Source organism: Triticum dicoccoides, chromosome 1B, assembly GCF_002162155.2.
Source record: "Triticum dicoccoides isolate Atlit2015 ecotype Zavitan chromosome 1B, WEW_v2.0, whole genome shotgun sequence".
Classification (NCBI taxonomy): Eukaryota; Viridiplantae; Streptophyta; class Magnoliopsida; order Poales; family Poaceae; genus Triticum; species Triticum dicoccoides.
Window position 1 is genome coordinate 13,650,079 of NC_041381.1, and position 8,627 is coordinate 13,658,705.

Genomic DNA, 8,627 nt, shown 5'->3' on the forward strand with positions numbered 1-8,627 from the left:
GCACGACCGAACGGTGTGTATAATAATAGTAGTGCACGTGCATTGGACTAAGATGGAATCTGCAAGCGTTCAACTCAAGAGAGAAGACAAAGTAATATGGGCTCTAAGTTAAATAAACAATCATGCACATGAGAGCCACTAAACATTTTCAATATGGTCTTCTACTCTCGGCCCCCAAAGGAAAGAAAAGAAAAGAAAACTATTTACACGGGAAAGCTCCCAACAAGTAAAATAAGAACAAGAAATCTTTTTGGGTTTTCATTTTAATTACTACTACAAGCATGGAAAGTAAACTAACTAATTTTTACAATGAAAGAGTATGAGCACCGATAACTAGAATAGTGTGTGAACATGAATGTAAAGTCGGTGAGAAATATGTACTCCCCCAAGCTTATGCTTTTGGCCTAAGTTGGTCTATTGCCAAGGATAGCCTGGCTGATATCTGTAGTTATAACTGGGGTCGTACTGAGATGCAGCAGCAAATGCCTCCTGAGCTGCGGCATGTTGGCGAGCCGCCTCCGCTCTCTCCTCGTGTTCAGCTGCCTCCTCTCTGGTAACAACATATCTTCGTTTTGCCTGATAATCAAACAGGAAAGGAGCAGGGAGAGTAACATGGACAGAGCTACGTCTGTCAAAGATTAGTCAATACTGGAGGAATTGTTCATTCCTCAAAAGAAAATGATGTTTGACCATCGCGTCATAATCTAAATAAGCAGGAGGCAACACCATATCCCCTTCTCGTGCGGCTATACCAAAATAATTAGCTACGCTCGTCGCATAAATCCATCCAAATAAACTCCAGACATACCATTATTATGAAACCTACATGCAACTATTGCCCCCAAGTTGTAATCTTTATTACCTAACACAGCACTCTTGAGGACACAAAGATCAGGGACACACATATGACATGCTTCATCTTTACCATTAATGCATCTACCAATGAAAAGAGCAAAATAATGTATAGCAGGAAAATGAATGCTCCCTATGGTAGCTTGTGATATATCCCTAGATTCTCCCATAGTAATACTAGCAAGAAAGTCTTTATATTCAGATTTGTGGGGGTCATTAACATTGCCCCACTGCGTGAGTTTGCAAGCAGTTGTAAAATCTTCTAAGTCCATGGTGTAAGATTTATCATAAATATCAAAAAGGACACTTTGAGAATTACGTGAACATTTATATTTAAACATTCTCACAAATGAATCAGTCAATTGATAGTACTGAGGACACTTATCTTGTAAGAAGTCCTCAAGATCGGCATTACGCACATATGCGTAAAATTCATCTTTGATGCCTGCATTAACCATGAACTCGCCTGATGGACACTCACAAGCTCGCACTTCGGCATCCCTTGGTGGTTCATCGTCTTGCTCACGCATAGCACGCCTGGGTCCTTTCTTTATTGAGGAACCACCTTGGTACATTCTCCTAGACATATTTCTTTTTCTGAAAAATTTCTGAAATTCTAGTAACTTCAAAATAAAAGTGTATAAAACTAAATAAGATTGGTAGCAACTACTCCTACAAGTGTCTAGAGCCTATATCATGCATTAGAATTACTTGGGACCTCATAAATTTGACATGCAAGCTCAAGAACAGGGTCACCTATGCAGCAAAAATTTGCAATGATTAAAGCACTAGAACAAAAACTAATTGGACCAATGGAGGAGTCACATACCAAGCAACAATCTCCCAAAGCAGTTTTGTGAATGGAGCTTTGAGTAAGGAAATCGAAAATCGCAGCGAAATGAGCTAGAACTCGTGCTTGAGCTGGATGTGGATTTTTTGGAAGAAGATGGAGTGTGTGGGTGCAGGAATAAGTGGAGGGGGGCCACCGTGGATCCACGAGACAGGGGGTGCGCCCAGGGGGTGTGGGCGCGCCCTCCATCCTCGTGGCTTGGTGCTTGCCCATCCTGTAGTGTTTTCAGTGCCTAGAATCCTCAAATATTCCATAAAAAATTATACTAAAATTGCAGGATATTTGGAGCACTTTTTTTTCGGGATATTTTTTATTGCATGGATAAATCAGAAAATAGACAGATAATACAGTTTTTGCTTTATTTATTCTAAATAACAGAAATTAAAAAGAGGGTACCACTACTAGAAAAAGGGCTATAGATGGGATTGACACTAATGGCACACCAGACAGGTGGTGCGCCATTAGTATACTAATGGCGCACCACCTTCTGATACGCCATTAGTGTTGAAACTACTAATGGTGCACCCGGCCCATGGTGCGCCATTAGTACCAAATTTTTTTTAACTAGTGCGCCTGTCCAAACATACTAATGGCGCATCCGTAGGAATTGCGCCATTACTAGTTGTAACTAGTAATGGCGCACCTGTTAGAAAGTGCGCCACTAATGTTGATTTTTTATTATTTTTTATTCCTTTTTTTGCAAAACTACTAATGGCGCACTGTCCCATGGTGCGCCATTACTAGTTTAAACTAGTAATGGCGCACCGTGGGAGAGTGCACCATTAGTAACCTGGATTACTAATGGCGCATTTATGGTTGGTGCGCCATTAGTAAGTGGGCAGCAACAAGATATTTTGGACAGCCTCTCCTCCCACACTCACTTTCTCCCCACTTCATTCTCTCCACCGCCTCCTCCTTGTCTCGGGTGCCTCCTCTTTTTCACCTCATTTCCACCATAGATTCATTCAAATTAAGTGGTTAAATTACCTAGTTTTGATAGGTAAGTAAGGGGGGAACTATATTTATGCTGTTCTCCCTACAACAATGTGCACATGCACTTTTTATGGCCTATCTAGATCTATGTATGTCCGTGGTGTTGCATATGTTTGTGGTGTTGCATATGTGTTTGTGTTTGGAGGTGTACCGGTATTTGAAATGCGATAGTTGCCAATATTTTGCCGGAATGTTGATTCATTTCCGTTTCGGCGAGAATTTTGGCATTAAGCATTCTTTTTGGTCCTATTTTTAGGGAAAGTCATGCCAAAATTTTTCTTGGTTCTAAAATATCGTTTTGCTCTACCCCGCAGGCGACCATGGTCCGCACGATGACCGAAGGCATCGTGAATAGGTTTTCGAGGTCCGCGAAGGCCGAGATGCTTCAAAAGAACGAGACGGAGATAAGTGAAGGAAATATGCCCTAGAGGCAATAATAAAGTTATTATTTATTTCCTTATATCATGATAAATGTTTATTATTCATGCTAGAATTGTATTAACCGGAAACATAATACATGTGTGAATACATAGACAAACAGAGTGTCACTAGTATGCCTCTACTTGACTAGCTCGTTAATCAAAGATGGTTATGTTTCCTGACCATGAACAATGAGTTGTTATTTGATTAACGAGGTCACATCATTAGTTGAATGATCTGATTGACATGACCCATTCCATTAGCTTAGCACCTGATCGTTTAGTATGTTGCTATTGCTTTCTTCATGACTTATACATGTTCCTATGACTATGAGATTATGCAACTCCTGTTTACCGGAGGAACACTTTGGGTACTACCAAACGTCACAACGTAACTGGGTGATTATAAAGGAGTACTACAGGTGTCTCCAATGGTCGATGTTGGGTTGGCGTATTTCGAGATTAGGATTTGTCACTCCGATTGTCGGAGAGGTATCTCTGGGCCCTCTCGGTAATACACATCACATAAGCCTTGCAAGCATTACAACTAATATGTTAGTTGTGAGATGATGTATTACGGAACGAGTAAAGAGACTTGCCGGTGACGAGATTGAACTAGGTATTGGATACCGACGATCGAATCTCGGGCAAGTAACATACCGATGACAAAGGGAACAACGTATGTTGTTATGCGGTCTGACCGATAAAGATCTTCGTAGAATATGTAGGAGCCAATATGGGCATCCAGGTCCCGCTATTGGTTATTGACCAGAGACGTGTCTCGGTCATGTCTACATTGTTCTCGAACCCGTAGGGTCCGCACGCTTAAGGTTACGATGACAGTTATATTATGAGTTTACATGTTTTGATGAACCGAAGGAGTTCGGAGTCCCGGATGAGATCGGGGACATGACGAGGAGTCTCGAAATGGTCGAGACGTAAAGATTCATATATTGGATGATATGGTTAGGCCAAGGGGTCAAGCCCATGAGGCTTTAGATCGGTGCAAAAAGGAGTTTTGCGGAGGCCAGGGGGCCAAACGCCAGAGACCCTGGCGTCTGGCCCTGGGCCAGACGCCGAGGCCCGTGGCGTCTGGGCCAGACGCTAAGGATTGTGGCGTTTGGTCCTGGAGTCCGAGTGGGACTCTTGCCTTTCGGGCAAAACCGACTTTGAGGAGGCTTTTGCTCCAAGTTTCGACCCCGGGGCTCAACATATAAATAGAGGGGCAGGGCTAGCACCAAAGACACAACAAGTTGATCCACGTGATCTATTCCTTAGCCGTGTGCGGCGCCCCCTTCCACCATATACCTCGATAATACTGTAGCGGAGTTTAGGCGAAGCCCTACTACTGTAGTTCATCAAGATCGTCACCACGCCGTCGTGCTGACGGAACTCTTCCCCGACACTTTGCTGGATCGGAGTCCGGGGATCGTCATCGAGCTGAACGTGTGCTCGAACTCGGAGGTGCCGTAGTTTCGGTGCTTGATCGGTTGGATCGTGAAGACGTACGACTACTTCCTCTACGTCGTGTCATCGCTTCCGCAGTCGGTCTGCGTTGGGTACGTAGACAACACTCTCCCCTCGTTGCTATGCATCACATGATCTTGCGTGTGCGTAGGAAATTTTTTGAAATTACTACGAAACCCAACAGTGGCATCCGAGCCTAGGTTATTTATGTTGATGTTATATGCACGAGTAGAACACAAGTGAGTTGTGGACGATACAAGTCATACTGCCTACCAGCATGTCATACTTTGGTTCGGCGGTATTGTTGGACGAGACGACCCGGACCAACCTTACGCGTACGCTTACGCGAGACCGGTTCCCTCGACGTGCTTTGCACAGAGATGGCTTGCGGGCGACTGTCTCTCCAACTTTAGTTGAACCAAGTATGGCTACGCCCGGTCCTTGCGAAGGTTAAAACGGAGTCTATTTGACAAACTATCGTTGTGGTTTTTATGCGTAGGTGAGATTGGTTCTTACTTAAGCCCGTAGCAGCCACGTAAAACATGCAACACCAAAGTAGAGGACATCTAACTTGTTTTTGCAGGGCATGTTGTGATGTGATATGGTCAAAGCATGATGCTGAATTTTATTGTATGAGATGATCATGTTTTGTAACCGAGTTATCGGCAACTGGCAGGAGCCATATGGTTGTCGCTTTATTGTATGCAATGCAATCGCGATGTAATGCTTTACTTTATTACTAAACGGTAGTGATAGTCGTGGAAGCATAAGATTGGCGAGACGACAACGATGCTACGATGGAGATCAAGGTGTCGCGCCGGTGACGATGGTGATCATGACGGTGCTTCGGAGATGGAGATCACAAAGCACAAGATGATGATGACCATATCATATCACTTATATTGATTGCATGTGATGTTTATCTTTTTATGCATCTTATCTTGCTTTGATTGACGGTAGCATTATAAGATGATCTCTCACTAAATTATCAAGAAGTGTTCTCCCTGAGTATGCACCGTTGCCAAAGTTCGTCGTGCCCAGACACCACGTGATGATCGGGTGTGATAAGCTCTACGTCCATCTACAACGGGTACAAGCCAGTTTTGCACACGCAGAATACTCAGGTTAAACTTGACGAGCCTAGCATATGCAGATATGGCCTCGGAACACGGAGACCGAAAGGTCGAGCGTGAATCATATAGTAGATATGATCAACATAATGATGTTCACCGATGAAACTACTCCATCTCACGTGATGATCGGACATGGTTTAGTTGATTTGGATCACGTGATCACTTAGAGGATTAGAGGGATGTCTATCTAAGTGGGAGTTCTTAAGTAATATGATTAAATTGAACTTAAATTTATCATGAACTTAGTCCTGGTAGTATTTTGCAAATCATGTTGTAGATCAATAGCTCGCGTTGTTGCTTCCCTGTGTTTATTTTGATATGTTCCTAGAGAAAATTGTGTTGAAAAATGTTAGTAGCAATGTCGCGGATTTGATCCGTGATCTGAGGTTAAATCCTCATTGCTGCACAGAAGAATTATGTCCTTGATGCACCGCTAGGTGACAGACCTATTGCAGGAGCAGATGCAAACGTTATGAACGTTTAGCTAGCTCAATATGATGACTACTTGATAGTTTAAGTGCACCATGCTTAACGGCTTAGAATCGAGACTTCATAGACGTTTTGAACGTCATGGACCATATGAGATGTTCCAGGAGTTGAAGTTAATATTTCAAGATATGAAGTCTCCAACAAGTTCTATAGCTAAAAGATGGAGGAGAATCGCTCAACTAGTGAGCATGTGCTCAGATTGTCTGGGTACTACAATCGCTTGAATCAAGTGGGAGTTAATCTTCCAGATAAGATAGTGATTGACAGAATTCTCTAGTCACCATCACCAAGTTAGTAGAACTTCGTGATGAACTATGACATGCAAGGGATAACGGAAACGATTCCCAAGCTCTTCGTAATGCGGAAATTGACGAAGGTAGAAATCGAGAAAAACATCAAGTGTTGATGGTAGACAAGACCACTAGTTTCAAGAAAAGGGGCAGAAGGAAGAAGGGGAACTTCAAGAAGAACAGCAAGCAAGTTGCTGCTCAAGTGAAGAAGCCCAAGTCTGATCCTAAGCCTGAGACTAAGTGTTTCTACTGCAAAGGGACTAGTCACTGGAAGTGGATCTACCCCAAGTGATTGGCGGAGAAGAAGGATGGCAAAGTGAACATAAGTATATTTGATATACATGTTATTGATGTGTACTTTACTAGTGTTTATCGCAAACCCTCAGTATTTGATACTAGTTCAGTTGCTAAGATTAGTAACTCGAAACGGGAGTTGCAGAATAAACAGAGACTAGTTAAGGGTGAAGTGACGATGTGTGTTGGAAGTGGTTCCAAGATTGATATGATCATCGTCGCACACTCCCTATACTTTCGGGATTAGTGTTGAACCTAAATAAGTGTTATTTGGTGTTTGCGTTGAGCATGAATATGATTTGATCATGTTTATTGTAATACCGTTATTCATTTAAGTAAGAGAATAAATTGTTATTCTGTTTACATGAATAGAACCTTATATGGTTACACACCCAATGGAAATAGTTTGTTGGATCTCGATCGTAGTGATACACATAATCATAATATTGAAACCAAAAGATGCAAAGTTAATAATGATAGTGCAACTTATTTGTAGCACTGCCATTTAGGTCATATTGGTGTAAAGCGCATGAAGAAACTCCATGCTGATGGGATTTTGGAATCACTTGATTATGAATCACTTGATGCTTGTGAACCATGCCTTTTGGGCAAGATGACTAAAACGCCGTTCTCCGGAACAATGAAGCAAGCAACAGATTTGTTGGAGATCATACATACTGATGTATGTGGTCCGGTGAATATTAAAGCTTGCAGCAGGTATCATTATTTTCTGACCTTCACAGATGATTTGAGCATATATGAGTATATCTACTTGATGAAACATAAGTCTGAAATATTTGAAAAGTTCAAAGAATTTCAGAGTGAAGTGAAAAATCATCGTAACAAGAAAATAAAGTTTCTACGATCTGATCGTAGAGAAGAGTATTTGAGTTACGAGTATGGCCTTCAGTTAAAAACAATGTGAAATAGTTTCACTACTCATGCCACCTAGAACACCACAATGTAATGGTGTGTCCGAACGTCATGACCGTACTTTATTAGATATGGTGCGATCTATGATGTCTCTTACCGATCTACCACTATCGTTTTGGGGTTATGCATTAAGAGACAGCTGCATTCACGTTAAATAGGGCACCATCTAAATCCGTTGAGACGACACTGTATGAACTATGGTTTAGCAGTAAACTTAAGCTGTTGTTTCTTAAAGTTTGGGGCTGCGATGCTTATGTGAAAAAGTTTCATCCTGATAAGCTCGAACCCAAATCGGAGAAGTGCGTCTTCATAGAATACCCAAAGGAAATTGTTGGGTACACCTTCTATCACAGATCCGAAGGCAAGACATTCGTTGCTAAAATGGATCCTTTCCAGAGAAGGAGTTTCTCTCGAAAGAAGTGAGTGGGAGGAGAGTAGAACTTGATGAGGTAATTATACCTTCTCCCTTATTGGAAAGTAGTTCATCACAGAAATCAGTTCCAGTGATTCCTACACCAATAAGTGAGGAAGTTAATGATGATGATCATCAAACTTCAGATCAAGTTACTACCAAACCTCGTAGGTCTTCCAGAGTAAGATCCACACCAGAGTGGTACGGTAATCATGTTCTGGAAGTCATGTTACTAGACCATGATGAACCTACGAACTATGAGGAAGCAATGATGAGCCCAGATTCCACGAAATGGCTTGAGGCCATGAAATCTGAGATATGATCCATGTATGAGAACAAAGTGTAGACTTTGATTGACTTGCCCGATGATCGGTGAGTCATTAAGAATAAATGGATCTTCAAGAGGAAGACGGACGTTGATAGTAGTGTTACTATCTACAAAGCTAGACTTGTCGAAAAAGGTTTTTGACAAAGTTCAAGGTGTTGAATACGATG